Below are 8,716 nucleotides of genomic sequence, written 5' to 3'. Positions count from 1 at the left end.
CTGAGCATTGTTTAAATGCCACAGCCTACCTGAGTATTTTTGCTGAATATGTTCATTCCTTTATGACCACAGTCCTGATGTTCTGGTGGCTGCTTTCAACAGGAAAATGCTGTAATGAAAAACGCTTAGAGCTACTTAAATGCATTTCAGAGTTACTACATTTTAGATCCAATAGAGCACATCTGGATGGATGTGGAGCCAACAAATCTGTTTAAATCTACCATGTCAGGATGGACCAGTATGGACATCTCTGAAGAATGTTTCCAGCACCTTGTTGAATCTTAACAACCATCAATTAAGGCAGTTTTGAAGGCAAAAGGGCTTCAATACTAGCAAGGTGTAGCTATTAAAGTTCTCACTGAGTGCAATATTAACAAGTTATTTTGCCCAACTTTTTGAGCTTATCCCTGACGTCCCATGTAGCTTGGAATTCAGTTAATGCACCTCTAAGACATTCTTTTTGTGTCTTGTTCTCTCCTTATTTAATCCAATGTTTTGGAACATATATATCTTTTGCTTATGGATGATTATCGTTATCTTCTATCTGCTGTGACACCTCCAACGAGAAACATTCAGTATGAAAAATAAACATAAAACTATTTATTCTGTTAGCACCTTTCTGGAAATCTCTTAAGTTTCACATTTTTTTAGCACACTCCATATTTTAGATTACATCAATACATGTATCGTTTAATTTGTAGGAATCACAAATGTACATAAATGGTGTTGCAGTATGCGCCTGTGTGAGGGATTGTGTGTTTTTATGTGTGTGCGTGTGAGCATGTCAGTAGACAGTGTAATCTGAGGGATAACATGATGCTTATCCAGCTGATCCCTCACCACCCCGGGTTCTGACAGATTGACACTCATCATTCTCCACATTACCTTTGCCTAATTGGCAGGTAATTCTCCTCTCCCCTACTGGCCGGCTGCTGTCACTTTGTATTGTCCGTGTACTCTACTACTACCCCTACTGTCTGGCTCTTTATCCTCCAATCTTACCAGTCACCCAGTAGACAAAGAGTCACTCAGCAGGACCTCTTGTCTAAGCCCAGAAACCCAGTGTGCACTGTCACTGTAAACTGGGGAAGTGAAGTTGGGAGCTTCCTCTTTCATGGTAACCCCCATGCTGGGAAGATCTCCACAGGGCTGACAGGAGTGCCGGCCCCAAATACTTTCAACCTGTCACCAACTACTCCTTCCAAAAATCATGAAGTATTGTAAATACAACAATAACACAGATTTAATGGCTGACATGTGTCTTTATTGAGGAGTGTTCGTCATGTCTTACCCTCAGTTAGAGACCATCAATTAAAAATCACGTCAATGTATTTACAACAAGAAATATTAATGTGTTTAAATGATTTTGTAGGTGTTTTCGGTTTCATTTGGTTTGCTAGAAGGAGCGCCAGCAAACACCAATGACTGTGTTTTCTATTCTGATGTTAAGAAAACACAGGGTTTCTCTCTCACTGCCGCATATCCCAAGTTAATCCCCACACATCCCAAGTCTTTTAACGTGTTAAGCCTGTTCTCATTCTACTTCACAATCTTAAACATACAAACACGTGGATTTCAGCTGTACTGTAGTCCCCAGCCTGACAGTGATTGACAGGTGTTTGCAGAGCCACACTGGATAGTCAGACATGAGACATATGGGAGTCCCACCCTCCTGTCATGTCCACCTTCCCATGAGTCCTTTGTGGCTGAGGTGCAGGTGGCAGGAGCAGTCAGGAGCTTGTCAGAGCAACAGGAAGAGGCTAGCACTCTCACACGCACACAGATTCCCTCTCTCTTACAGCACCAACCGTCAGACACACTCACTGTCAACCCCCCTGTGAGTATGTCAGCTGTCATTAACTTCCCAGACTTCCAGTGTGCAAGGGAGCTTCCCCTTTGTTCCCTCCCACTCGCAGGTGACTTTCACTAGGGGCTGCATGCTGGGAATGCCCAGACTCTGTGCTGGGAATATTGGACCTGACAACCTAAACAGGCAAAGGCAGGAGAATGAAAATGAAAGAGAGGTCATTTCTGTATGTATGTTTATAAAACACTGCATATATATTATTGGCATATACGTTTGTGCCCATTTGTTTTATTTTATCTTCATAGTTTAGGGTTTTGTTCTTAATATTTTTAATATGATAATTAAAAATGCAAGGTGTCTGTTATTTTTTGTATTTCCGTATTTTCCCTATATCCTGTAAAAGCTGTCGGCTTTTATACGTGTGAATGTGTGTGTATGAACGTGTATGCATGTTGAGGGACAGCATGCATGGAATGTGTGTGATATAAAGGCTCTCTCCTCGTGACACAATGGCGTCTTTGACAGGCGGGAGAAGGGAAGGCTTTGTTTGGTGACACCACAGAGTGTTGTGAATGCCCGACATAGCTGCCATTCCTCTCTCTGTGTCGTCCGCCAGACCACTGGCTTATCAGGGATTCCTCTGCTCTCGATCTGCCCACGCACACCCCCAGTATGTGTGCAAGTGAGGGAAAGAGTTTGTGGCACAGAGTTGCTAACACCAACAAGGAAAATGCTAATGAGCCATGGAACAGAACAGACTTTCTGTTAGATTACATATCTCAACACAACTGGATCAGTTTGGCTGCTAGAGTTTTCAGCAGTCTTAAGTAGATGGCTAACATGGGTTTGTATTGTGCTTTTAAACAAAAGAACTCAAAAACACCTGGTCACTGGTAACAAAGAAGGATAATAATGATTATAGTAATGGTGATGTAGGGGCTGATTTCTTGAATAAGTGGTGTTGATGGTACACGTGTCAATGCACACAACACCATTCATTTTTGCTAAATTCATAACAAAAGATGCAGTTTGCACATACAACACTTAGGAAAATGATTCAGTCACATAAAGACTTATCAGGCAAGGTGGAGTGTCCAAAACTGTAGGTCTACCTCGTGCAGCCAAAACACCTCTGAACCCTTAAGGTCAGAGGTGTCCTTACTTTGGTTCCTGTGTTTTTTGGTAGGGCCTTGCTGAAGTGGTTGTGGTGAATCCCAAAGATGCTTGTTCTGATAGGGATCTGCAGAGCTTGGAGGCTGGGTAAATGAATATATACAGCCATTGTTTTCTTCTTGTCCAGTTCAGGATTGCAGTGGTGCTATGGTCTATTCCATTTGTCATGAAGCAAAGGGTGGTGCAGATCCTGGACAGTTTGCAAGTCCATGGCAGGGCTACTATATAGAAGCATACAGCAATTGGTATTCACATTCACATTTACAGCCAATTTAAAATAACCAGTTATCCTAACAAGCATGGCTTTGGACTGTGGGAATACGTAAAGGTTTCAGAGACAACATGCAAATTCCACATGGAGGGACCCACTTCTCTCTCGGACAACTTCTTTTTTAGCTGCTGAGGAAGAAAACACAGAAAAACGTGACACGATGCAGTGACACCAAGGCATCTGTTTGGTTAAATCTGGAAGAATTGATCACTTGGCATGGATTCTCTTAAAGAATAATTTTATTGCCAGGTAAACAATACTCAGAATTACAATATTTAAAACTGAATAATTTTGCGAAACCCAAGTATCCCAATGTGAGCAGACTTCCCTGATTGAAAAATGATTTGGTGGGCTTAAGCTTGAAAGGTCATCTCTTTATTCATATAGTCATGGTTACACAGGTAATCCTTGGTTCTGCATGCTTTCCATTATCAGACTTGCTTAACTTCAAGGACAGACTGACCTCTTGGGCTGGTGGGCAGCTGTGCCTTCTGCTCTTTTTGCCAAACCAATAATCTAGTAAAATACATGAAAGCAAGTCAATAAAACTTCATTTTTGAGCAGTGATTGGAGAAACGGTACTGAAGACTCAACTATTCAGGCAGGTTGTTCCAAATTTCAGACTTTCTTCCCTTATTTTCCATCTAATGCTTCTCTCTCATCACTCTGTTTATCTAATAGCCAGGCTGTGAAATAGTATGTTGCTGAGAACATCATTCTTCTTTCTGGTGTCAGTAATCATACAGTTACTTCCAGCTCTCACACAAACATAGCAGTTTCTGCCAAGATGCCTGATCCTCATCTTAACACTGGTATGGTGCCCACATGTGCAGAAGTTGGCCAGTTTATGCACATAAACTCACACACGCACACAGCTGTATATCTGCATTTCCATGCCAGGGGTTGTGTTTTATGTGTTTACATGAGGTTTCATGGACGTAGCAGAGGCTTGGCAGCAGCAATGCATCAGCAGTTTTGAGTAGAATTAGACCAGTTTGCGCAATATTGTCCTTTAGAGTTATAATCCCTATTCATTTCAGGAAGTTTGAACTTCCAGATGGAAAATGCACATTTGTTTGTTTACTTCAAGTTTTTTTTAAAATAAATTATATGAATACTACTACTTGCTAAACTGCTACATTAGGCTAAGAACTGCATCTTAAATGTCTGTCTCTAGTACACTTGCCCTTGCCTAGATCTTGAGCGATCACCTGGAAGGGTAGGAAATGCCCTCTATAATCTGTGCCATTGAAGTTGAGCTTTAATTAATATGTAAAATATAGGTGGCATAAAAAAGGACCTCACATTTGTAGCTTTAAGTCAAGCTATTTTTAAACAAGACACTGATTTTTGGTGGGGTGTTAGCAGGAGCACTTATTAACTCAAATTATGTGCTTCTAGATTAGAGGTGGATGATACATTTCTCATTGTTAGAGGGTCTCCATATTCAGCTCTCTGCACACATAAAATCATTTAAAATCTTTTTTTTTAAGTGTCAAACAATGTGAAAGTACGATCCCCATAGAAAGACTGAAGTTGTAAAAACCTGTAATGTATGTATAATAAGAACATAATCACATATCTACTCCATAAATGAATTTTTCCACTTCTTGCCTCATACTGAGGTCAGTAAGAGCAGGATAAAACAACTGTGGTCAAAAAATGTCCGTTTTAAATAGTTCTATTTGAAATCCCATTTTAGAGAGCAAAATAGCTCTTTTACAAGCTTCCTGTTCCTCAAGTCTCAGTCCCTTATTTTTCTTTGTTTTAAGTTACATTTCATTGTTCAACCTTTAAAAAAAAATAAAAGTAAAAATAGAAAACTTCAGTCTTATTGGATGCCAGTGTCTTTTCTCAGATGTGGGAGGTTGAGTTATTCTTGTCACTTTCCTAACACTGTGCCTTCAGGGAACAATTACGTTCCTTTTATGTTGTTGTAGCTTATTTCATCACACTCCTCCACTGCTCCTCCCTTTTAACCAGAAACACACACACACATACACGCACGCACACACGCGATAATATGAACACATATGGTCCATTAACTCTACCAGTCTCCCAGGAGCTTCTCTCAGTTCAATTGCAGCCATCAGGCTCATCAGGCAGTGCTGTGGGAATAATATTAACAAAAAAAAGAATTAGCCGTTCTGCCGGCCTCTTTCCCTTCTTTCAACATAGACACACACACACTCGATCTCAGATCAAAGTATTCCCTTGCTTCTGCACTGTCCATGTTCTGTGTGTCTGTCTGTCTGTCTTTGTGCACTGTTTATTGTTGTCATTATTATCCCAAAGGTTTCATCTTGTGTGTCCAACAGGGCTACATGTGCATGTTTTAGGGCGCGCGAGCACATGGGAATGCAAAATAAAGGCGTCGCTGTAAGGTGTGTTTGGAAGCGTTTCCGTCCTTGTTTATCTATGCGTGCATGAGTGCGCTGCGTATTGGCAGACTTGCTGCTCCCACGTCCCTGAGAACGAGGCCAATCAGACTGGATAGACAGTTTATTTCCAAACACTAGCGTCTGGCCTGCTGCCTCACACACATTCCAATACATCCAGACAGACTTTCAGAAGCAGGAATTAAAAGGCATTGGAGTTGTTAAAACATGACATTCCCAAAAAAGGGCTGCTGGGCCCTGAGACTACCCAGAAACATCCCACATGACTTAACCCTGCAGGAATTACAGCATCGCCAGGGTCGCTGATGAAGGTTCTCTCATAGATACACTCCCTCTGCAATCCTTTACTCTCGCTATTTTTGTCCTTCAGCCTCTGTTTAATAATACTATCTCACATATTAAATAATCATCACTTGTAATATATGTTCTTTTGTTTGGTGTAGTCATGTTTTTAGGGGCTTCCTCAAGAGTACCTCTGCAATCGAATGAGGATTTCTGCTCAGAAGTCTGGAGAGTGCATCAGATTTTCTTTTTTAAGTGTCAGATTTGAGATTAGATTCTTAATCCAGTAAGTGATGTGGATGTAACAGCCTCCTTTCATCTCAGAAGTATCAGGCAGTGTGCCAATAGTATAGTAAAAGCAATAATCCCCTAACCCTTTAATTGTCTTCCTTCTGGAACATTTCCAAAAAAGGACATAAGATGGTTTGGTTTGATTTTGACACAGGGAAGTTTTTAAGATATCTGCAGGACTTGTTTCCTAAATTAATTTATGGGCCAGTGATAATTCTATACATCGGTCACAAACCTGGTCAGCCTGCAGTTAAATCTGATGAGGAGAGAAGGATGTACTTTACAGCTTTAAATTGAATGAGTGAATATTGAGCCCACAAGGGAAAGGAGTGGAGTCTCCCACCCTAACTCTCCTTATCAAATGTCAAATAGGCCTCCTGTACCCATGAAAATTTAATATCAATCTGAGAGCAGCTATTTAATTTTGTGGTTAGATTGGGTGCATTAAGATTGCTCCCTTATCAGTTGGTTTAAAACATATGATGGCTTAATCTGCTCAACTTATTTGGTCGCTTGTGGGGCAGTTGCAGAACTATGTCTAATATAGATAAAATCCACCCCCACCCCCTTCCACCCCAGAAATAGGGTGGGATGTTTTATTAACCACTGTAAAAAACATAAGCTCTATTAGAGTATGATTAATGTTTATTAATTTTTTCAAATGATTTTCTGACATAAAAATCAGTCTTGTGCTTTGAGCCACTCCTTATTTCTTGATATTTTGATATATTCAGTATACTCACTTTTATTCTTAAGCAACCTTGTCCTTTCTCTAAGTAATCTTCACCAATAGTTCTCCAGGCTTCTTGAAGGACACCCAAAGCTCTTCTTTGGATGTTGGAGGTCTTTTGTTTTGTTCTTTCTCAAGAACACATTGCTTCAACAATCGTGAGGACTCTGGGGAGGCCAGTTCATGATTGATAGTGTTCCATTGTGTGTTTTTCTATCCAGGTATGCTTCCTTACTGCAGTAACAGTATGTTTGAGCTCATTGTCATACTGAAAAATGAAGCTGTGGCCGATCGCATCTCACTACATCTTTCTGCAATCACAATTCCATCAGTTTCAACAAGAGGCCCAACACTACTGACTGAAATGCACGGGCATGCACGTTTTACAGATGACAGTGGAGACTCATTGTTGTATTTCTCTTCTGACCTCCACTGTATATACTGGCAATGAGTTTACCCAAAAACTTCAAGTTTGGATTCATCACCTCCCAACACCTGTTGCCAATGATTACAGTTCAGTCTTGTGTCAGTTGCCATACGTCTGCCTTTTCTGCCTTCCTTAAGGAAAATCTTGTTTGTTTCCTTCCTTAAGGAAAACAGGAGATCCACTAAAACTGTTTCTGATGAGTTCTCGCTAAACAGAAAAAATTGATAAACTGAGGGGTCAAATACATCTCTAAGGTCACGTGTCAGGTCATTTCTCAGTTTTTTCCCCTGTTTCTTGCAGTCATGAATTTTAGATCCTCTTCATCTGTTGTCGATAGATTTTTAAGGCCTACCACTTTTTGTTTTCTAATCATCCCGTCTTCTCAAATCTTTGCAGGGCACACTTGTGCTTGAATGATTTCTAGGTCACTGTTGAGTGGCTTAATAAATCTTCTGAAACGAGTCAGGTAAAAGAAGCCAGTGTCCAAGGAAAAACTCTGACAGCCCTTTAGAAAGCCTGGGGTACTATTGCTCAAGTCCACAACAAAGTCAGGCTCCTTGGAAGCAAAATATAAAGAAATGTAGACAGGCTCATGACTTTTGCACAGTGCTGTAAACTTATCAGATATTAATGTCTGCATCAGGCGTTCAAAAACACTGGTGCACAACCACACTCACACACACTTAGAGGAATGTTTGTGAGTGGGAGTTGAGGTCAAACTTCACTATCACGGACTGTGTTGATGTATTCGGTTTCTATACAGGCTGTCTAAGGCAGGCTAGCTGTTTAACAGTGGCTCCATTCATTCTGCTGGAAAATAGGGCCACTGACACTTAAGGGCCTTTGACGCAACTTAAATGATCATTAAAGCATTTTAAAGGGGCCGATCACCTTCCACTCATCTCCTGCGTATGCTTGTGACGTTGCACATACCCACTTTGGGGTGAGGATCATTCAGTGTTGTGATTTGTTTTTTGTTTTTTTAAATAGGAATGATAGGACATTAATATTATTGTTTGTGCACGTGGTCGCTGATGGATAGGTAAATGAATATAAGAAAGTGATCTGCAAACATTATATGCAGATATATGCTAAATGTGCCCGCATTTTATTTGAAAAAATGATTCTTACTCCTATACACCGCTGACTTTTCCAAAGTATCAGTGGAAGTGCATTACAGCGAGAACAATGAAAGGCAGTTTCTCTGAAATACTGTAACATTCTGCCCGACTTTATCCAGATTTATCGTCACCTACTTTACTATAATCACTAAATCCCATTTCAGTTTCAGCACCATAATGATTAGACAAATGTAAAAGTCCGAATAAACTATGAA

Source organism: Astatotilapia calliptera, chromosome 16, assembly GCF_900246225.1.
Source record: "Astatotilapia calliptera chromosome 16, fAstCal1.2, whole genome shotgun sequence".
NCBI lineage: Eukaryota > Metazoa > Chordata > Actinopteri > Cichliformes > Cichlidae > Astatotilapia > Astatotilapia calliptera.
This window is presented reverse-complemented; position numbering follows the sequence as displayed.